Source organism: Varanus komodoensis, unplaced genomic scaffold (genome assembly GCF_004798865.1).
Source record: "Varanus komodoensis strain SLA01 unplaced genomic scaffold, ASM479886v1 scaffold23, whole genome shotgun sequence".
Taxonomy (NCBI): domain Eukaryota; kingdom Metazoa; phylum Chordata; class Lepidosauria; order Squamata; family Varanidae; genus Varanus; species Varanus komodoensis.
This window is the reverse complement of record NW_025335627.1, coordinates 3090455-3114702: the sequence shown is the minus strand read 5'-3', so window position 1 is coordinate 3114702 and position 24248 is coordinate 3090455. Positions and strand designations below refer to the sequence as shown.

General features: G+C 43.4%; 1 long non-coding RNA gene across 1 annotated transcript in view; it reads right to left on the bottom strand.

Annotated features, from left to right (window-relative positions):
* LOC123024348 overlaps window positions 1-23483 on the bottom strand; it is a 29139-nt gene extending 5656 nt beyond the window's left edge. The window contains exon 1 of the long non-coding RNA XR_006414899.1: window positions 23372-23483. This is a non-coding gene — a long non-coding RNA (uncharacterized LOC123024348). The remainder of the gene's footprint in view (window positions 1-23371) is intronic.
* Between the last annotated feature and the right edge of the window lie 765 nt (window positions 23484-24248).

The window sequence follows — 24248 nt, the reverse complement described above, 5'->3', positions numbered from 1 at the left end:
GCTCTCATAATGCTAGACATTCCTGCAGTGAGCTATGAGATGATTTTGATGCTTGAATGAAGGCATATAACTGCCGGCTGAAAAGATTATAGGTGCATATGAAGAAACACCACAATCTCCATACTGATGATGCATGAATAGGAGAATAGTGATAGGGGAAAAAATTACTGAAGGGAAGATAAATCATAATATATTGCCAGATTTAAGAGGCAAAAATTAACCTGCCACAAATATGTTACAGCCTCTGACTTTTGTGCAGGATGGGTTGCTGGAGGAATACCATTCATATTTCAGAGAACTAATAGCAAGAACCTTGCTTGAACAGAACATTAGAGGTCAAGTCACATTTTTCAAACATCAAAAAGGAATGGCTTGACTCAAAAGATTAATAACAGGCTGGGAAGGTTTCGGCTGGTAGGTTTTTAGTCTTTCTGCCTGGGTCACACTATTCTCCCTCCAGCACCCTGGGTGAGAGGCTGTGGTGCTTCCTCGGCACATGGCTCCCCGAGCACCTCTGCACCCTGAGCATGCGCCCTGCAGTGGTGCAGATGCGCGGAGGCCTCCCGGGCACGCCAGCCGGCTGAGAACAGCATAGCAGCCCCGGCTCAGGACGGGCACCAGTGGCCTTCCCGGGCAGTGTTGCAACTTGCCTCTGGCTTAACAGGTGTGAAAGCAGTGCGAAAGCGGACACCACAAGCTGTGGCTGAAGCCAAGCCTCTCAGATTCACACCGATACCCTCAAGCAGACAACGGGGCAGAGAAGCCATGAAATGTGTGTGCCAGACTGGAGCTGGGGGACCCAGGTTTCAGGCCCCACTCAGCCTGAAGCTCACGGGGTGACTTCAGGCCAGTAAATCACTCTCAGCCTGACCCACCTCACAGGGTGGTCGTTGGGAGGATAAAATGGCGATGGGGAGGCTAGCGCAAGCCACCTTGAGTTCTTTGCAAGAGGAAAATTGGCAGGATAGAAATGATAGATCAGCCTCTGCCTTGGTAAATGTGGTACGGCATTGTTATCAAAAAGATTTACGTGCTTCTTCCCCAAAGGGTATCTCCGCTCCGCTGCTGATGGGGGATAACAGCTTCTGCCTGCCCAGCCAGGAGCTGGCCCTGCTGCACTCTGAGTAATCATGCACGGGCAAGAGCCACATGCCTGCCTCGGACCAGGCCTGCCCTGTGAGTCCTTCTGAGCCTTGCCCTTCAGCAGCATGCTTGCCTGACTCTGAGAAGACGTGGTGTTCACGCACGTCTGAGCACCCATGCGGAAGCCTGGGGTTTGACACATCATTCGAAAGTAAACTTGCAGAGGCATGCCCTGGTTATCTGTCCTTTGACAGCCTTCATAATATAAACTGGTAGTAATGGTACTTCAGGTGGGTAGAGAAGTTGGATTACTACAGCACACTCACTTTTTCTGTATTGTGTGAATTCCACAGCCTTGTGAACCAGGGTTTTTTTTAAACTTTTGGGTGGGTTATGCAAATGTGCCTTTGCACAAGTGCACCCTAGCACTAAAGCACATTAGCACAAATGGACATTTGGAAAGAGGAATACAACTCTCAACATTCCCAAGAAACAATTCAACTGCATCAACGAGCAACCAGTGGAACAAAATATGCTTGACATCTGCAAAGCACAGGCAGAACAGATTTAACCAAATGTGTACATCCCTAGTGGGGAAAGGATGTACTTTTTAGTCCTGCCAGCTCTTGCTGGTGGCCTTACCCATCCCCAGAGTGCCACTCCAAGGAATATCTTCACAACTGAATCCGGCCTTCAGGCTAAAAGAATTCCTTCCCCTCCATATAATCACAAACAGAATGAAAGAAACAAATGGAAATCAGTGCTTCATGTTGTTATGTACTACTGGAATTGGGGGCCATCCAATGAAATCAACAGAAACAGGTCAGAGGAAATTTAGGACAAAGAAAATATATTATCAGGTCAGCTAGAAAGTAGGATTCTGCAAACAGCATCAGTAGTAATGGATAAAACCTGAGTTCAAGAAAAAAAGGCTGAAAAAAGTCCTGGAGTACTGGAATATCAGTTCCTATTTGGGAGAAGGTGATTACTCATCTGTCTTCCACTCACCAACATCCCTGGGGCTACCAAAGGATTTTATCTGGTATATTAAGATAATGAAAATCAGGAAGCGATGTGGGTGAAGGAAGTGATATTGTCAGGATCTGAATTGCTCCGCAGCTCCACCTGCTTGTCAGAGCCAGCAGAATGATCGCAGCAGTGGGTGCAGGGATGGGCCCAGACCCTGCTGGAGCTTGCAGGGCCCAGTGAGCACTAGCCGGTGGCTGCACAAGATCAGGCTCCTCTCTCCAGGCTTCGCCTTGGCAATGAAGGCCTTCTTGACTGGCTGTGATGCTTTCTGCCTCCTGGTGTTGCCTGGACTTTTGCTGCCAAAATTCCTGCCCTGCCTGCCTACTGTTGTGCAAATTCAGAATAAATCCTGGTAGAAGAAGGTTGCTTATATGTGCCTTTGCATTATAAAATCAAAACGGTTCCCCTTTCTCAGAAAGTAGCAGAATTCCAAGCCAGGTTACAGTTTAGCATTGTTGTTACTTTAAATAAAAGTCTGAATTCTGAGTTCGCCTGAGAGGCTGCTGTAAGCTAACAGTATCGGTGGGGGAATACCATGTTCCGATCAATAAAAGACATTATATTAAAAACAAAAAAATACAGTAAAACATACAAAATAAAGGTTGATGTTTAAGGAATGCAGATTTGCTAGATGAAAATCACAGCAACATAGAAACAGAGCAAGTCAGAAGGGATCTCCCGGGCCATCTAGTCTGACCCCCAGCTCCAGCCGGCTCTGCTCATGACATGCCTACTATGCGCATGTCTAGCTTATCCTTGAACACCCTCCCTGATGGGGCCTCAACCACCTCCCGTGGAAGCCCATTCCATACCCTCGGGGTCCTAACTGTCAGGAAGCACTTTCTGGCATCCAAATTGAACTTGGTTCCCTGAGGATCACTGCATGACACCCCCTCACATACTTATATGTCACCAACAGATTCCCTTGGAGTCTCCTCTTCTCCAGGCTGAAAAGACCCATTTCCCTCAGTCTCACCTCATATGGCTTTCCCTGCAATCCAGCCACCATCCTTGTGGCCCTACGCTGCACTGACTCTAACCTGGCTATATCCTTCCTGTAATGAGGAGCCCAGAACTGAACACAATAATCCAGTTATGGGTGCACCAGAGTCATATAGAGTGGTAATAATACCTCTCTTGTTTTAGAAGCCACGCTTCTGGCTATGCAGCCAAGGGTGGTGTTTGCCCTCTTGACCACCGCATCACACTGCTGACTCATGTTTAGCCTGCAGTCAACCAGCACCCCAAGATCCCTTTCACAAGTGCTGCTCTCCAGCCACTTGTCCCCTAACCTCTACTTATGACACCCATTCCCATGACCCAAGTGCAAGACCTTGCACTTATCCACATTGAACGCCATCCTGTTTTCTCCTGCCCATTTCCATAGTCTGTCCAGATCCTTTTGGATCTGGAGTACCTGCTCCTCAGTTGTGGCCACTGCCCCAGTTTTAGTATCATCTGAGAATTTGATCAGCAGACTATTCACCCTTTCTTCCATGGCTTGAATGAAAAGATTGAACAGGATCGGCCCCAGGCCCTGGGGGGCCCCAGTTGTCACTGGCTGCCATCCTGATGGTTCCCCACTAATGGTTACCCTCTGCTTTCGGTCAGTCAAAACTCCTCAATTTCTCAACCAGGGTATCATGGAGCACTTTGTCAAAGGCCTTGCTGAAATCCAGGTAAACCACATCCACTGCATCCCCTCCATCCAGCCATCTCAAAACCTTGTCATGGAATTCCACAAAGTTTGTCTAGCAGGAGCTGTTATTGCGGAAGCCATGTTGTATGGCCGCCAGTCTCCCTTCCCTATCTAGGGTCACTAGATCTCTCCCTATTATGAGCCTTTCCATTGATTTTCCTACAATGGACATAAGGCTAACAGGTCTGTAATTCCCCATGTCCCTTCTACTACCCTTTTTGAAAATTGGGACCACTGATGCCACCCCCCAGTCCTCTGGAACTTCACCTGTTCTCCACAAGGCCTCAAAAATGGAGGCCAGCAGGTGTGATCACTCCCATCCAGAGCTCCCCTAATCTGTACCTCATCTATCAACTCCTCCCTGTTGGTCAAAAGCTAGGCAAGGATGTCCCCACCGCCTCGTCGCCTCTCGGACCCTCTGCATGAAAAACCCTCCCTCTGTAGCATCTAGGAAGTGACGTGACCTGGCTGTCACCGCTGAGTGAGTCTCTCAACTAATATCTGGGAGACTGAAATCTCCCCTAATTACTGTGTCCCTCCCCCGAGATATCCTTAGAATCTGGCCTGTCAGGACATCATACAGGGTCTCAAGTTGATCTGGAGGGCGATAACATACCCCCACTGTCAGGTCTCTTTCCTTATCAAAACCCCTAAGTTTCACCCAGACTGCCTCTACCAGAACCCCATCTGTGCTGCATTCCATCTCACTGCATCCTATCCCTTCCCTGACGTATAAAGCCACACCCCCACCTCTTGTTCCCTTCCTGTCCTTTCTAAAAAGGTGATACCTTTCTATGTTCACATTCCAGACTTGCCTTTCATCCCAGCAAGTTTCTGTGATTCCCACCAGATCATACCCTCCTATTCGCAGGAGAGCTTCAAGCTCCTCCTGCTTATTGCCCAGGCTTGTAGCATTGGTGTACATGCACCTCAACTCCTTCCTGAGGCTTCCTTTCTTTGGAGTCCCCAGCCTCAAAATCAAACAAGTGGAGAGAGTTACCAACATTTGCAGGGTTCAATGGTATTGGTTTCAAAATGAATAGGGATGCTGCAAAAGTTTGATTTTCTGGTTTCACCGGTTCCCATTCAAATCTGAGACCAAATTTCACTTTGAAATACATCTTTTGTGGTTGGCCAAACTGGAGAAAAAGTAAATTTATCTGCAATGTTAGGCATACAAGATCGTTTTTAATTTATGGCTGAACTAGAATGATTTGACTTAAAATGCTTAATCCTGGAATGTTCTTTAACACACGTGTGTGCATGCGCAGTCATATTGATGCATCTCCCCTTCCACTGTCAACACTTAGTATAAGAAAAGAAAATAGAGCATGAGAACTCGCTGACCAAATACTTTCTTCTTGCTCAGGCCTCTTTTTAACATGCTGTGTTATTTTTGTTGCAAAATCCTTGAAACCCATTTTTTCAGATGTCCAGCAGCTACATGACAGAAAAAGTACACAAGTGTCTGTCAAGGGAGAAACAAAGAGAGAAAGGGAAAGGAAACAGTGCATTGGCGGGCACTTGAATAGGGACTCCTGCGCTTGACATAAGAGTGAATTGGAACAAAACTGGAGTCAAACAGCTATTTGTCAAGTGTAAAAATGCACAAAAGTTGTGAGAACGTGGGCCTTTCTGTAAAAATGTGTCAGCCACTTTTTTGTAGCATCAGTTTGAAACCCCTGATGGATTGTGGTCCTGTGAGCAGTGCATTGTACAGGGTAATAAAGAGACATCTGGTCAGTTCTCTTTCCAGAAGAATGGTTTGACTCAGCTTAAATAAGTTGATCAATTCCATGTATTTTTTAATGATTGGCTGGATTTGGAGTATTGCTTTCCCTTTCCTGTACTGCTTTCACTTGTAAATAACTTATATCTGCCTTTGCTCTGAAAATGAAATAATCCATACTTCCTGTCTGCCTCAAAATGTTCCCTTTCATTCAAATACATAGTGCATGTTTATCATTCCAATAATTCAAGCCATTCAACAGAACTGCATTTCCTTAAGAATTTTCTTTTAAAAGCCCTTTCCCCTGGTCCATTATAGCACGTGCACATTGCACAACACTCAAAAGCTTCATAAAATCATTCTAGGACTGAGATGACTGTCCTCAAAGACTTTCCTTTTTCAAGTGAAAGTCGTGATCAAGCAACCTGCACCTTAAGATTTCATTAAATGTTCTCCTTCCTCAGATGCACAGAGTTGTATCCTGAGCTGCGGGTACATATGCACAAGGCTGGGGTGGATGGAAGTAAGCAAACATTGCAGCCAGATGGGAACAACATTAGGAAAGAACAGACAGAGGTGATTATGTTTATGCATTTGATGTATTTCCTTCATTTTCTCTAACAATACTGTTCAAAGCGACACTACTAAAATGCAGTTAATAGATTACATGCACCCACATTAAATTTCATCTGCTGAAAAACATAAAAATATATCAGTTAAAAGAAATAAGAAAAAAGTACCCATTAGTTTAAAAGCTACTTCAACAAACAGGATTGCTTAACAACCAAAAGCTTCTTTGAACAAAAATGACACTCTGCCAGAAGAAAGACAATAAAGATGGAGCTCGCCGTGCCTGCCTAGGCAGGGAGTTCCAGAAGGTAGAAGCATCCAACAAGAAGTTCCTCTCTTGCATTCTGGGCAAATTGCATTCTGCATTCTGATTGTGGTGGGTCAGAGAGAAAGACCTCTCCCAAACTGGGAAGGCCTTTCACAAAGCAATTGTTGCTGATAATACAAACATGCCAGCACTGGGTAAGCTAATTAATGCAAGTAACATGGAAGAAAAATAAAAAAAGAATCTTTATCTCAATACCAGCCAGAGGTGATAAAACTGAGCCCCCTGATGTATTGAAATTCAATAAATTCTGCTGCTAGTCTCCCTCTTAAGTCCCATTGCTCAGGAATGACATTTTAACATCAGCCAGAGAGTATTCTTCAACATAGATATCCCCCCACGTTTTTGTCACAAATATGATCATCTCAGAAGACCTAATTGTGTTCATTCATTCTTTTCCATAGAGTTGTAATCCATCTTGGTGGAAAATGTTGGTGTACAGAGCTTCAACATCCATGATTCCTATGATGGTATTTCCTAGGACATCATTTATGCTTAGTAATTTCCTGAAGAAGTCAGTAGCTTGGACTATTATATTTGTGCCATATGGTCTGAGACCCCCTCTCAGATGCGCACGTTAAGAAGATTAGAGAGTGTCAGAGAACCCGAGAGCAAGGCCTCCAGGAAGACAGACTCTCTCACTAGGCCACTTGCCCGGCAGAGTCACTCAGGATGGGATGGTCAGAGCTGAGACCCCAGACTGAGATGCATCCACCCTCTGCCACAGTAACTGTCACATCAGCAGAAGAGAAGGGATGTCTCTAGTGGTGATGGGCAGCAGCGGTGGCTGAAGGAGACACTGGTGGAGGTGAGGATCTTTTGCAGACAATGGCAGTGATCCTGAGGCTATCTCTGGTCACCACTGCACAGCACCCCCATCCACTTCTGACTATTACTTACCCTGGAATCCCTACGATGAAACAATCCAAAATGAAACGAGAGATTGTGCCAGATGATGAGACTCCCAGGTCAGAAGGCACTCAGCCAGCTACTGGAGAACAGCAGAGGACAAGTACAAAGAGCACAGTTGCTAATGAAGCAACTAGGTCAAAGGAAGCCCAAAGGTTGCCATCCTGAGAGGCAAAAGGTAAGTCCAGTCCTACACAACACATACAGTTGGAACATGGACTGTCAAAAGTATGAATCAAGGCAAACTGGAAATCATACAGTAAGAAGTGGAACAGTTAAATATCTCAGAACTTGGTTTGAGTACACCGTAGTGGACTGGAATGACACACTGTCAGCCAGACAAACACAATATGTCTAGATGGCCAATACAGAAATCAAATAAGCTCCAAAATTGGACGAAAAGATGAAGAATTTGTATGCTCACTGCCAAAACAGGACAAAGAGCAGATTGTGGTAATGATTACTTTTTATATAAAAAATCAGAGTAAAGCTGAAAAGTTCACCAATAGAAGCATAATATCAAAATACAACTTAATAGCACTCCTGAGGAATTTAAAGCTCAGATAAAGAACAGATTTACATTACTGAACACAATTGACCACAACCCAGAAGAGCTGTGGGCTGAAGCAAGAGTTGGTATTAGGAAAGAATTGCAAAAGTCAATTCCTTTTGGCAAAAGGAAAGAAGAAGCCTAAATGGATGGGAGAAGAAACACAATTGCAAGAAGCAAAAGCAAAGGCGACAGAAACAGGGTCCAACTCCTGAATGCAAATTTTCAGTAATCATCACATATAGACACAAAGATTATTCTACATTATAAAAAATATAATGAGCAGTGCAAAGAACTAGAACAACAAAAGAGGAAAAACAAGAGAACTCTTCTAGAAGATTGAAGACAGGAAAAAAATTGAAACCTAAATTGGGAATGCTGAAAGCCCAGCATGGGAACATATTGATCAGCAAAAAAATAAAGTGGAAACAATATACTGAAAAACTTGATAGCAGAGACACACACAAAAAGGGGGGTGGGGGGAGAGATAAAATCCTTCCAAGAGGATTGCTATAAGATGGAACCTGCAATATGAGAAAGTGAAGTAAAAGCTGCTCTGGAGTCACTTGAAAGGAATAAAGCACCCAGAGTAGATTGGATACCGATAGCTGCAGAAAGTGAATCAATCAAGATCCTCACAAAAATATGCCAACAAATATGGAAAACAAAACAATGGTCCAGGCCAGGAACCTTCAATATATTTTCCAAGAAATGAGATGGAAAGAGTACAGCAACCATAGGACCACGGCATGAATTCCCCATGAAAGTAAAGTGATGCTCAAGCTGCTGCAACAGAGAATTTCACCCTGTATGGAGCAAGAAATGCCTGACATTCAAGCTGGGTTCCAAAATGGAAGAGGACTGAAGATCATATCACGAATATATGTTTGCTACTGAAGCACAGCTAAGAATTTCAGGTAAAGATCCGTCTATGCTTCATAGACTGCAGCAAAGCCTATGACTGTGTGAATCACAAGAAGCTACGAATTTCCCTGAAAGAAATGAAGTTAATCATCCTGATGCATAAGCTGTACAGAGGACAAACAGCTACTGTTAGGACTGAAGCCAAATGGTTTCTTACAGCCAAAGGCACCAGACAAGTATGCATTATATCCCCCTACCTGTTCAGTCTGTATGTAGAGCATATGATAAGGAAAACTGAATTAGGATCAGAGGAAGGAGGAGTGAAAATTGGCACATTACTGATACATGGAGAATTGAAGCTATGGAGATGACTTGCAGAAAGTAGTGATGGATTAAAATAACTCCTGATGAAGGTGAAAGAAGAAAGTGCAAAAGAAGTGCAGCTGAACATTAAGAATATCAAAATCATGTCTATAGAAAAATTACACAACTTTAAGGTCAACAGGGAAGAAATTGTTGAAATTGTGAAAGATTTGGCATACCTTTGCTCCCTTTGAAAGGACAAAGGGAGACTTCAGGAAATTAGAAGACTGAGACTTGGCAGGGCAGCTATGAAGGAATTTGAAAAGAACATCAAGTGGAAGGATGTTTCATTAGAGACCAAGGCCAAGATCATCCACACTATTGTATTCCCAATCACGATTTATAGATGTGAAAGCCAGACAGTGAAGAAAACTGATAAGAAAAAAAGGAATGCATTTGAAATAGGGTGCTCGAGAGCTTTGTAAATACCCTGGACTGACAGACAGATTACAAGGTGGTTCAAAATCAAATTAAACCAGCGCTTCCCCTGGAAGCAAAAGTTATCAGACTGAGACTGGCGTACTTTGGGCACATCACGCGAAGGCAAAACTCACCAAAGACAATCATGTTACTGGATGCTGAAGCCAGAGGAAGAAGAGGAAGACTACCCATGAGAGCAGCTCTGTAAAGGAAATCCCATCCTTGAGTTTAAAAAGCCGAGCAGGACCATGAACACAGGCTGGACCTGTGAGACTAAATGAGACAATCATTTTAATTGCCATTTAATTTTGCCTTTCTACACACTTTTAATATTGTAGTTGTCTTAATGTGTGTTTGTATTTTTGTATTTTTCTGTTCATGATTTAATTGTTCTGTCTTTTAATGTTGAAAGTCACCTTGAGTCTCAGTATTGGGAATAGGTGGAATATAAATTGATGGTGATGATGATGATGCCAACAAAGAAGAAGAAGAAGAAGAAACCAGATTGTTTTCCCCCAAAGAATGTAGAAGTAGATTTTTTTCTCTGTACTCAGTAGGTGATTTGGAACAATAATCAAAAAGTAGAAAGATAGAAAACAATACATTTTTGAACCATATGATGTGAAATTTTCCAAACATTTTCTAGAGGGATAGTTGCTTTGGAGAGTAAAACAGCGCAAGGGCCCTGTGTCCCCTTGAAGCAGGGCTTAGCGGCATGGTACCCATGGGTGCCCTGACACCCACCAAGCCTCCTGAGCATGTCCAGGACCATCGAGCTTTGCCCTATTTCCAATGAAGTCAATTGACTTTAACAGAGGAAGGGAAAACTTTATAAATACAGGTATAATTTATTTTCTGCATACTACTATGCAGCTATATAACAGACATAAGTGCCACCTTGTAAAAGAAACCTACTGACTGCTACACATACTTAACATGGATAAATTTAAAATGCATTACAGCAAGAAATATAAAGGCAAGTAGTATTGTTAGTGCTTAACAATACTACCAGTTAGGCAGTATCAATACTTTTTCAGCCATTAACTATCCTAAAATCAGTAGTTTTGTGTCTCCTATACACCAGGGGTGAGGGGAAATTTTGTGGAGACGTGTGTTGGAACAGCTACCATGCTGTTTTTCCCCTAGAAAGCCCTGTTTGAATTTTGGGAAATTCTAGTGCCTGTCACTGTAAGAAGCGGTAGCCTCCCCTGCCACTCAATAGAGGATGTCGTAGGCAACAGTTCAATATATACAGGAAAGCTTTTTACAGAGTGTAGGAATTTGAAGATTCAAAGGATGCTCCAGGCCACCTCTGTGGGGGGGGTGGGGGGATAAAATTAACACTTCAGGCCTTTGCACATCTAACCAAAAGCAGACCCTGAGTTCAATAGATCTTACTCCCCAGTAAATTTAGGGTTTGTACAGGTAGTACCAGAAAGAATGAAGTGACTGGGACAAAGCCAAGAGGACACTCAGCTGTGGATGTATCTGGTGGTGAAAGGAGAGTCCAATGCTGTAAAGATCTATACTCCATAGGAACCTGGAATGTAAGACCTATGAATCAAGGTAAGCTGGACATGGTCAAACATGAGATGACAAGCCTGATTCTTAGGAATCAGCAAACTAAAATGGACAGAAATGGGTGAATTTAATTCAGAAGACCATAATTTATACTACTGCAGGTAAGAATCCCTCAGAAGAAATGGAGTAGCCTTCCTAGTCAATACAAGAATAGGAAAAGCAGTACTGGGATACTATCTCCAAAATGACAGAATAATCTCAGTTTGAATCCAAGCCAACCATTCAGCACCACAGTAATCCAAGTCTATGCCCCAACCACTGGTGCTGAAGAGGCTGAAGCTGACAGTTTCTATGAAAACCTACAACACCTGCTAAAACTCACAACAAAAATGATGTTCTTATCATCATGGGGGATTGGAATACTAAAGTAGGAAGCCAAAAGATAACCAGAATAACAGGCAAGTTTGGCCTTGGAGTGCAAAATAAACAGGGCAAACCCTGGCAGAATTTTGTCAAGACAACACGCTGGTCATAGCAAACACTCTTTTCCATCAAACCAAGAGACGACTCTACACATGGACATCACCAGATGGTCAGCACAGAAATCAGATTGACTATGTGCTCTGCAGCCAAAGATGGAGAAGCTCTATCCAGTCAGCAAATACAAGACCAGGAGATGACTGTGGCTCAGATCATGAGCTTCTGATTGCAAAATTTAGGCTTAAATTGAAGAAAGTAGGGAAAAGCACTAGGCCACTCAGGTATGACCTAAATCATATTCCTGAAAGATATACAGTGGAGGTGACAAATAGATTTAAGGAATTAGATCTGGTAGACAGAGTGCCTGAAGAACTATGGACAGAGTTCTGCAACATTGTACAAGAGGCATCAACTAAAACACTCCCAAAGAAAAAGAAATGCAAGAAAGCAAAATGGCTGTCTGAGGAAGCTTTATAAATAGCTGAGGAAAGAAGGGAAGTGAAAGGCAAGGGAGAAAGATACACCCAACTGAATGCAGAATTCCAGAGAATAGCTAGAAGAGATAAGAATGCCTTCTTAAATGAACAGGAGAAAGAAACGTTTTCCTCTGTTTCAGAATGGGAAAAACTAGAGATCTCTTCAAGAAAATTGGATATAACAAGGGAATGTTTCATGCAAAGACGGTCATGATACAGGACAAAAATATCAGGGACCTAACAGAGGCAGATGAGATTACGATGAGGTAGCAAGATTACATGGAAGAACTATACAAGAAAGATCTTAATGTTCCTGATAACCAGGAAGGTGTTATCACTGACCTTGAGCCAGACATCCTGGAGTGTGAAGTCAAATGGGCCTTAGGAAATCTGAGCAACAACAAAACTAGTGGAGGAAACGGTATTCCAGCTAAGCTATTCAAAATCCTAGAAGATGATGCAGTTAAAGTGCTATACTCAATATGCCAGCAAATTTGGAAAACTCAGCAGTGGACACAAGATTGGAAAAGGTCAGTTTACATTCCGATCCCAAAGAAGGGAAATGCCAAAGAATGTTCAAACTACCACACCATTGCACTCATTTCACATGCTAGCAAAGTGATGCTCAAAATCCTACAAGCTAGGCTCCAGCAGTATGTGGACGAGAACTACCAGAAGTACAGGCAGGATTTCGAAGAAGGAGAGGAACTAGAGGTCAAATTGCCAACATATGCTGGATCATGGAGAAAGCTAGGGAGTTCCAGAAAAACATCTGCTTCATTGACTACGCTAAAGCCTTTGATTGTGTGGATCATAACAAACTGTGGCACATTCTTAAAGAGATGCGAGTACCAGACCATCTTATTTGTCTCTTGAGCAACCCGTACGTGGGTCAAGAAGCAATAGTGAGAACTGGACACGGAACTATTGATTGGTTCAAAACGGAGAGAGAAGTACCACAAGTCTGTATATTGTACCCTTGCCTATTTAACTCATATGCAGAGTACATCATGAGAAAGGCCGGGCTGGATGAATCACAAGTCAGAATTAAGATTGCTGGGAGTAATATCAACAACCTCAGATATGCAGACGATACCACTCTAATGACAGAAAGTGAAAAGGAACTAGAGAACCTCTTGATGTGGGTGAAAGAGGAGAGTGCAAAAGTTGGCTTGAAAATCAACATTAAGAAAACTAAGATCATGGCATCTGGTCCTATCACTTCCTGGCAAATAGATGGGGAAGAAATGGAAGTGACACATTTTATTTTTTTGGGCTCCAAGATCACTGCAGATGGTGACTGCAGCCACGAAATTAAAAGACACTTGCTCCTTGGGAGGAAAACCATGGCAAAACTAGACAGCATACTAAAAAGCAGAGACATTACCCCACTGGCAAAAGTTCATATACTCAAAGCTATGGTTTTCCCAGTTGTAATGTATGACTGTGAGAGTTGGACCATAACGAAGAATTGATGCTTTTGAATTGTGGTGTTGGAGAAGACTCCTGAGAGTCCCTTGGACTGCAAAGAGATCAAATCAATCAATCCTAAAGGAAATCAACCCTGACCACTCTTTAGAAGGTCAGGTACTAAAGCTGAAGCTCAAATACTTTGGCCAGAAGGAAGGACTCACTGGAGAAGAGCCTAATGCTGGGAAGGATTTAAGGCAAAAGGAGAAGGGAACGGCAGAGGATGAGCTGGCTGGATGGGATTACTGGGGTAGCAGGTGTGGGGTTGGGTGTACTATGGGGGATGGTGGAGGGCAGGAGAACCTGGAGGAATGTTGTCCATGGAGTTGCAAAGAGTTGGGCATGACTTTGGGACTGAACAGCAAGAAGTTTCTAGAGAGCAGGTTTGTATTGCAGCAATTCCAACGAAGAGTCTTGTGGTACCTTGAAGATGAACACATTCATTTTGGCAAAAGCAACCATGGACCATTGCCCACTTCACTAAAAGCTTGAAGTATTATGGCGATTTTCAGGCTTATTTGCAGTAAATATGGTGGTGACCACTGTATGCAGTACAGTGGTATCTCGGCTGATGAACGCCTTGGCTCATGAACAAATCGGGTCACGAACAAAAATTACTGAAAAATTTTTACTTGGGTGGTGAACACTGCTTTGGGTGGCGATCAAGATCGCAGCCATCTTCCCCCTCACCCCCAGTGGGGAGATGGCCACGATCGCAGTTCCTGTCATGCAGGGAAGGCATCCGTGATCAGAGGCATGCTGCTGAACTAAAGACAGGAGCAGCAAAGCAGAGCCGTGGGGGAGATGGCTGAGATTCTGCCTGTCTTTCCTGCAGGAGCGCACCTCTGATCAGGCACGCCTTCCCTGCATGAACGGAACTGTGATCGAGGCCATCTCCCCACCTCCAGCGCACCGTTTGCGCCCATCTCTCCCTCCCCCAGTGCGCCTGCGATCACACCCGTCTCTCCCCCCCCCCTGCCCCCCAGCACGCTGGAATGACGGGCACCTGCAGGAATGACGGGCGCGATCTCGGTCGAGCTGGGGGGCGCGGGGAGTTGGCCATGCTTGTGCTTGGGGGTGGGGGGAGATGGCCGCCATCTTTGTTGTCGTCACTTTGCTTCACATTTTCTGATTTAAAAAATGGTTACAGAACGGATTAACCTTATTTACATTGAACCTTATGGGGAAATTTAACTTGACTCACGACCAATTTGGGTCACAACCAGAGTCCTGGAACGGATCGTGAAGCATGAAACTCTCCCAGAATTATGTGCCACCAGATTCTATTTTTCATACCCTCTTACCTGGATCAAATAGTGTCTAAAACTGACTGGGCTGATACAACATGCTAACAACATGCTGACCCACACTCAAGGGGTTTAGGCTGAGTGTGAATTGCTGTTGAAGCATGTGCTGTTGTCGTATGTGGGCCCAGCCACACCAACAAGCCATAGTTAACTGCAAACATCCCACTGTTCATAATCCAACAGGAGAAGCAGATTCTTTTCATGGGTTGTTTGTGGTTAGAAAAATCCCAGTAAGTGTGGTTCATGACAGCAACAATCCATGGCCAGCCCATACTCAAGTATGAGAGTGGATTGCTGTATTGTATCATCCCAGCCACTGTGCAAAGTTTCAAGGACACTTTGCAGGAGCCCTTGAAAATGGGCCTCTCTGCCTGAACGCTGCAAAGAGACAGTGCGGAAATGCATCCCCTTCTCCAGTGGCAGGAGCTTTGGACCGTGTTATAAACTTTATACCATGCTTGGAGTAAAATAGGTTTTTTAATGGCATCTGGCAGCTGTTGCAAATAAACAGGGCTTTTAAAAAACTGTCTGCACAACACTCGCGGGAAGGAGATTTGTGGCAATAACTCGCTGCAGTATTTTCATCATTTTCCCTTTAATCACTCACAGTCACTTGGCTACAGCTAAGGAACAGCGACATTCCAGTTCTGTCTTTCAGGCAAGCAAGAGCAAAATTGAGAGTGAGGAGGCAGCAGCTCATGAATAATAAAGTGCTGAGCTGCTGAACTGCAACTTCTTTCACGGGATCTTGAAATGAACAGGCTTTACATAAAGTGTTTAAGGGGATATTCAGTGCAAAGAAGTAAATGACAACATAATGTGAAATCTGCCCTGAATATAAAGAGAAGCTGGTATGCACATCCAGGATGAGATTCTGCATTTCAAGAATAATATCCAGCTTCAAGCTGTTTTCAAGGGGACATGAAATGCAGCATCCTCTTTGAAGACTGAGGTAACAGTCATCATCTCTGTGCTTATCTTTCTTGGAACGGAAAGAGGCACTTCTGAGTGGTGCGGCTGCTGCTGCTGCTGAGCACGTTGAGAAAGAACGTGCGCCCAGCCTCTTCCTAGAAGCCTTGCTTGCTGACGGCAACAGCCCCAGCCCTTCAGCACGATCACAGCATCCCAGGGTTCATTCCACAGTGCCACTGTCAGCATTTTCCAATGTCTTCCCATGTGGCACTGGCAAAGATCCGGTATTATCCATCCTTATTGTCATTCTCTCACTACATTTCACTGCAAAACTATGTTAAGCCTTTAGGATCCTGAAGACCCTTTCCACTATCGCTTTAAACACCTAAATAAATGCTAGTGCCAAGTTTGGTCTTGTCCGTGAGAACATTTAAATTCCTGTTCCAGCTGCAGTAATAAAAAGAGGAGAAAACAATTTCCTGTTACTTCTCGGAACTGAATTATAACCAAAATGCCTTTGACTAAGAATCTGCCTTTCTTTTATGTCTCATCACTATTCCCTTCAGATTTACCTTAGCTGAGAATGATAATGATAATGATAATGATAGAGTAATAATAGCATGACGGATGGAAACATGTTTATTCCTGATCACAGAGCAGCTGTGACTGTCATCATCACATATCACATAAAAGTAATTTTGTTCCAAAGGCGTGCGGTGGGCTGGCTCACGTGATATAGGCAGACAATTGTGAGTTGCTTAACCCACAGAGAGCCGTGAGGGCATGCAGCCACCCTTGTGAATCTGGTACCCCCAACCGGAGCAATCCATGTTTGTGCTGTGTCATGTAAACCTGACTGCCAAGCGTTAAGCAACCTTTGCATAGCTCTGTTACTCACTGAAGATTATATGATGATTGTTTAACCTTCAAGTAACCCTTGATGGCTTGGTTTGCACAACTGATAGTCACTGATCGCCCCAACAGTCGCTACAAATTCAGTCAGCCAGTTCTCAGGCCAAGCGCATGTCACAGTTCATCTTGGGTTATTTAAGGCAAGTCAGGACAATGCACTGTGTTGTGCCAAGTTGTCAGTGTGCCCCAGCACCACTATGCTTTCAGCAAGCAAAATCTTGGGTGTGTTTTTTAATGCGGTCCAACAGATACAGGTTAAGAGTAACAGGTGATTATCTGAATTCATCCACAAGGAGCAAGCAGCCTTGGGCACTGGCCTGCAGTTGTGAGCTCAGTTACTCTTAGAGCCAGCATCTCAGCCACAGCATTGTACAAACATCTAATCAATCCCGCTTTTAAAATGCTAAGGCTGAGTTAGGTTGCGCTTGGTGTTAGGGTGAGTCAGGGCTCCTTCTATGTCATGCAGCCGTTTATGTTTATTTTTCTGATTTCACTTCTAAGCAATGTAACTCCGTGTTCACTGTTCCTTACATTTTGTACCACAATTTCTACTTTCTTTTACCTTGAAAAATTGCATTAATTGTGCTCATTTGTGCAACCCTGTTTGTTAAATAGCACACAAGCTCAGGAAAATATAGCACATATATCATTAAGCAATAGTTCCCTTGAAATTTAAAGTTCTCATTTTAGTACAAGAAAGCTATAGCATAGACTGTATGAGAAGAGGACATCATATCCAGTGGCATTAAGTCCAAAGAGCCTCTTGGAAAGTTATTATTAATTTGAGGGGAACCATGAAAGAAAACGGAAAGACAAATAGATGCCTTGCAGCCAAAATGGTAAGGCCAGGGCTAGAAGGTTTAATCCAGGTCTACAAGCAAAAATATGCTCTTTGTAAATAAGAACTTAATTTACAAGAATATGTGAGCATCTAAATAGGTGGACTTGTTTCCAGTGACTCCCCACAGGCATCAGGCAAACCTTTCTGTCTGGTGGCCAAACCATTAATAGGTTGTCACTTGGACACCTCCCCTACAATTGGTGATCAGAAAAGGCTCTGTGACAACCGCAGCAGTTACTCATGTGGAAAATTAATACCAGGACAGTTATGAATCTATTTTCATCATTCCTTGTGATTTAGTGACTTGATGAAAGGAAGACAAGGAACAGGAGCAGCATGTAATCATTTGTTGTCTACAGATTTTGTGGCTGACACACTGTTGGTACTTATAACACTGTAATTTCCAATTGGTCAGAGCCCCGTAAGCTGATTCAACCAACCTCGGGCATGAGTTGTTAGAGTCATGGCTATCAATGGTCATGGTCAATGCAGCCAAGGGGATTTTAAAATCAGTTCACGGGTGTATGATTAAATGGTGTGGTTTAAGCGCTTTTCCAGACATTACATTTGCAACAAAATAATGTGTGATTAAACTGGTCAGGTGGTATAGTTCCAGCAAGTGCTTTAAGCATGGGGGATTCATCATTAATCTGTAGCAAAATTAGGAAAAGGGTACAAGCTATGCCTAAATGCACAAGGCCCCAAGTTGTATTCCTAATGCCTGCCATTATAGAATTGTAGAATAGTAGAGTTGGAAAGGGCCAGAAGGCCATCAGGACCAGTGCTCAGTGCAGGACTCCCAGTTAAAGCATCCCTCTCAGGTGGCAACCCAGCTGCATCTTGAATGCCCCCAGTGTGGGAGAGCCCACAACCTCCCTAGAGCACTGGTTCTGTTGTTGTACTGCTCTAGCAGCCAGGAAGTTCTTGATGTTTAGCTGGAGGCTGGCTTCTAGTAACTTGAGCCCATTATTCTGTGTCCTGCACTCTGGGATGATCGAGAAGAGATCCTTGCCTTCCTCTTTCTAACAGCCTTTCAAGTCTTCTCTTCTCAAGGCTGAGTATGCCCAGTTTTCTCAATCTTTCCTGATAGGGCTTTGCCTCCAGTCCCCAAATCATCCTTCTTGCCTTCCTCTGTATCCATTCTAGTTTTTCTGCATCTCTTTTAAACTTAGATGCCCAGAACTGGACACAGTACTGTAAGGGGGGGGGGGGGTGTCTGACTAGTGTTGAGTAAAGGAGAACTAGTACTTCATGTGTTTTGGAAGTGATGCTTCTGTTTAATGCATCCCAAAATAGCATTTGCCCTTTTTGCAGCTGCATCACATTGTTGGCTCATATTTAGCTTGTAATCTACAACAACCTCAAGTTCCTTCTCATTTGCAGTATTGTTGAGCCAAGTGTTCCCCATACTGTAGCATTTGGGTTCTTGTTCCTAAGTGGAGGACTTGGTATTTTTCCTTATTGAATTCCATTTTGTTGTATCTGCCCAGCGTTTTAACCTATTGAGATCACCCTGTATTTTGTCTCTGTCTTCCAGAGTATTAGCTGTTCCACCCAGCTTTCTGTCATCTGCAAATCTGATTATCTTTCCTTGTACTTCCTCAACTAAATCATTAATAAAAACAGCTGGAGAATTCTAAGCCCTTCTGCTAAGGTATAAGAGAAAAAATAAAACCACCACTGCTTTAGTTTTTCTTCCACAAAGCACAGACACGCAGAACACAATAACCTTTCTGAAAAATCCTGATAACACAAATAGAAGTTTTGTAAGTGTGTAGTCCTTCATATGGGGAAGAAATTTTAGCAAGGAATTTCCTTTTAAAACCGTGCAGCCTAATGTCCAACTATAAACATTTCTGATGTTAGTGATCCCACCAGCAAATCGAAACAATTACTTTGCAGCAGGACCCATTTTCATAATGACTCTAAACTTCTCAAAAATGCCAGCCAGTTTGAACCATTCTGCACATTATTACAAATAAGCTAGATTATTGGCTAGATCCTGCTTGTTAAAGTCCCAAATTGTGTCACATTTCAAGAAACAGGATTTTTCGCGTGATATCTCCAAGTTTCAATTTCCTGACTTGTAAAGGTGAAGTGAATTGTGCTGGCACATAATGCTTCTTACAAATATAAGGAGATTTATTATAATTAGGGACTGGGGAAATTTCACCCATTTTGCATTTAGCTGTGACTGAACAAATTTGTACTTCCTGAGCCAATATGATAATTGAAAGGCAGCTCTCCTTCACTGTTCTTATTTCTGAGAATCGTGCAGTGCTCCTTTCTGTCTTAAACATGCATTGAGGAAAATGGTGCTCAGAATTCATGTAGTGGGAGACATGGGGAAAAGCCATCTGTTAGAAGTGGAGAAAGGAGGAGACTGGACTCAGTCCGAACACCTCTCCGCTGATATCAAATGATCACCTGTGTGTTGTGAGCATGAGGCACACGTATACAATCACTGTGTATGACTAGAGTGGCCCTATGAAGGTTTCTGAGTGTTAAGGAACCCTCACGTGTTACAAAGGATGGCTGCAGCTTTGTAAGCCAAAGTGTTTGTGGTGAAGGAAACTGGCCTCTTTAAGGGGACAGTTCAGAAAAACCAAACACCCTGTCCCTGCCCCACAAACTTTTATGCAGCAAAGGTATTGGGATCTTCTGGGATGAACCAATCTTACTTGAAGCCCCAGTCCCTCTCCTTTCAGTAGCAAAAGAAATGCAGAGAATGGGAAGTGGCAGGGCTTGGGATTCTCCAACCTTGTTGCAGCCTGTGTTCATTGCTCAGAGATAATTAAATACTGGAATGCCAGACAGCCTGAGCATTGGATAGATACTGGGGGTTGCCATTGGCCATGATTCTCTAGCAGTGCTCTGGGCATTTGCTCCCCTAAGACAGGAATCCTATATCTGGATAGAATGGCAACCTGTCTGACTCGATCAGAAGTGCCTGTAAGGCATGACTGCCACTGCACCTTCTTGGTTGGCGAAAGAAAAGCGAGTGCTATCACCTGGCCACAGAGTTCTCCATTTCTCCACTGCCCCAAGAAGTTATCTCACTATGCTACTGCTGAAATATTTCCTGAGGGCACGAAGGAAGCACAGACAGACACCCTTTCCCCAGGCCATTCTCTGCCTTGCTAGGTAGATGATCAGCTGTCTTTTGGGTCCCTTACAATGGTTCTTTAAAAACAAAATTAATTTTTTTACAAATAAAAAACATACAGTGCAACTAAAATACAATACAGCTAAAAAGTAAAACATACAATTACAATCATACTATAATATAACAAAGCTATGCATCCCACCACTGGGACCATTAGATACATGCCAAATCATTTGCTCTTTCAGAAAGCCCCACCCTCTTCCAAAACTGTCTCTGGTGGATGTTCAAGCCCTTTCCCTTTTATTAGCACATAATAAATGGTCCCTAAATATCATCAAAACTATTACTACTTATATAGCCTTTTTCACTTTAACATCACAAGTTAATTTCTTTTTAATAGCTATACTCCATACTTCTCTATACCAAACACCCAGTTGATAATCATGTTTAGCTTTCCAGTTCTTTGCTATAATTATTCTTGCATCTGTTGATAAATTTGTTATTAATTCATGGGTCTTTGGCTCCCTCCAAAGAAACTTTAAAGATTCTTCTTCTGGGGTCAGATGAGGAGAAACTAGGAAGAGGAAGGCATGGAGGACAGGCTGGAAGACAGAAAGCTCTTGGGTGCAGCAGCAAACAGAAGGGGAGAAGACACCGGGAGGGAGAAGCAGAGGAGAAAGTGCTGCTCTGAAAAGATGAAGAGGGAGCTCCTACCCAGCATGGGGACAGAGTATCTCAAGGCTCCAGTCCCTGGTGCTCCTGCAAGCATCTCTCCCCACCCCTTTGGATCCAGTGAAAATTCAGCCAACTGCTGGAACCCAAGATATCACATAGAGAAAATAATAGTAGTACTTCTCCCTGCCCCTTCCAGAACAGGGGCAGGGCTCAGGCACCTGGCCAGCTGGAACCTCAGACCTGGTTGTGTCCTGAGACTTATTGGCAATTAGAGATGTCTTGTGCTTGGTTTTCAGGGGCAAAGAAGGCATATACCTCACTGGAAGAGGCAGCTACCATGGGGGAATTGACACCTAACCCCTGTCTTTCAGTTATTCTTCAAAAGCCCCTATATTTGTATCCATTAGGAATTGTGTGAAGTAAATGCTGAAATGCTCCAAAAAGTTAATGCTTGTGGGTAACTAAAAGTAAGCCTTAAGAAGAGGTAGAAAAGGCCTCCGTCGTCCTCGCAGCCTGTCAAGCACAAGATGCGCTGCCTCTGTCAAACAAGGACAACCTGCAAAGCAGCACCGTTGCTGGGGAAAATCCTGCTGAACATGAAGGGATTACTTCTGAAAAAGTATATGGAACTGTGCTACTAATAACTTCACTCACTTGAAATAAGTGCTATTGATTTTAGCAGAATTCACTCCTGGGCAAGTTTGTACAGAACTGTGGCCTTTTACTGGATCCTGCCACAAGCACAATTGCAACCTTTGTTGATATAAGCCTTTCCCATCTGGCCACCTATGCTGGGAAGGGCTTGACTTGAATGCCATACCTGTGTCTTGACCTGGAAATTTGAGATGCAGAGATCTCCTTGTATAAAACATGCAACATGTAAAACAAAGCTGTTGACATTACAGACCGAACATGTAGCTGCATCTCCCCCTGAGGGACCCCAAGGAATGAACTTGTGCACTTCGTGAAGTTCTCCACAATGGCAAATAAATAACTCAAAGGATATATCACAGAGGCTTTCCAAAAACATTTCTGCTCTTTGATTCAGTGAAAAGATAACAAGTATCAGTAATAAAACAAAATTAGCAGGGACCAAGTGTTTCCTCAAAGAAATGAATAAAGCCGCTTTCTTTGTCCTCTCTTGCTTTTGCAGCTGGTTAGCTAACTCACCCACATGAACTGGGCAAGGTGGGGGAATGAATATAATTCTTGTCAGATCCCTCACCTACACCTAGACATTCTATAAAATGATACGGAATCATAGAATAGTAGAGCTGGACGGAGCCAGAAGCTCATCGGGTCCAACCCCCTGCTCAGTGCAGGCCATGGAGGTAAGCCGTCCCTCTCAGATGACTGCATATGCATATTCAGCTGAAAGGGGTTAGTCTTGTAATATTTATTTCTTTAAAGGCCATGAAACATGAGAAGCAGCAGCCTGCATTCAGCAAGGGGGTGGCTATTTCTCAAAATATATCTTTCTTTATTCCCCTTTATTTATTTATTCTCTTCACAAAATAGGAACAAAAAGCAACTTGAAAAAGGAATGAAAGCACACACACAAAGGTCACCACATAACAAATACAGTAAAAGCAATCCTTAATTATAACAGCAGAGCCATCAGAAAATGGGTCAGATGGTGTCTGAATAAAAAAGCTTTAATCGTCTTAAAATAAAGTTTGTTGAACTTCAGTCACTCTCTTGGAGTGGTACCTCTCCTAAGACAAGACCAGGATTTTTTCCCTGATGAGTGGGATGTGCAGCAGGCCCCTAAGTCAGGACGGACTGCAAACCTGAACCCACAACACCCTCACCAAAGGCTGTATGATGACCACCAGATCAAAGCTTTGTGCCTAAAGCAGCCAGTGGGTTCAGTGCAGTTAATGAGCAGTGCTTCCTGCCTGCCATGGCAGCCCTCTGTCCACCCCCCAGAAGTTGTACTTGAGCCAGGAGCAGCCCTAGATGACCGGCTTTGCCCTTCAATTAGAACGCAATCCCAGTCATCACAGGTGCACAGCCATGATCTGCCAAGCAGGAGGAATCCCCAGGTTGTTGGAAAAACCCCGTGAGGCATCCAGAATTGATTCCATCTATTCTTCCCTTCCCAATCTATTAGTACCTCCAGACACTTACGCAGAACCCACACGGGATGCACCAGAACCTCATGTAAAAGTAAAGTAGCACTGGCGTCCTCAGCCAATGAATGACGGTGTGTCTAAATCCGCAGGTAATCTCACGTGGTGGCTTTATGTAGGCATTAAATTGTCCTGGAGTAGAAGAGGAGAGAAGTCACTCTAGTGTTATCATGAGGAAAGTCAAAGAGGCTCTAGGCAGACCACCTCTATCAGAAGAAATAGATGGTTCAAGTCAGATGTGTAAATCGGGAAGGGGTTTTAACTACCCCAAGCTGTTCACCGAATTTGCACTCTCCACCAGCACTTCTGCTACATCGTCAGTTTTCTCCACGGCTCCACTGAACCCAGGGAGCCACCTGATGCCAGAGCAACAGGAACCGATCTGCGGAAGTCACCATGTCAGTGAACCTTTTTATAAACATGGTGCAAAGGCCAATAAGGCTATTCGCTCCATGGTTCTCATGCACAGTAAAATAAAGAAACCAAGTAGATTTAAAAAATCCATATTGTGATCCAGCTTATACATTACCAACTTATATGTTATGAAGAGAACAATAATCATTTATTTACCTAAAAGTGTCATATTAGAAAATATATAATTTATAGTGCACCAAGCCAAACACAGCCTACCAGCCATTTATACCAAGTAAATACATCCTTTTCACTCCCAAAGGCCACAGCCTCACCATACATTGAATAACCCTTAGTGTTGTGTGAATGTCTATTGATACCTTCTTTCCTAACATCCATTTCCTGCTTTTTAACTAATTTACCTACAACAGCAATGTTGCTGCTAACTTTTGGAATCTTATTTATACTTTAATTAATTAATTAATCTAATGTTTTTATAACCTGTTTTATTAGCCAGATTGGCT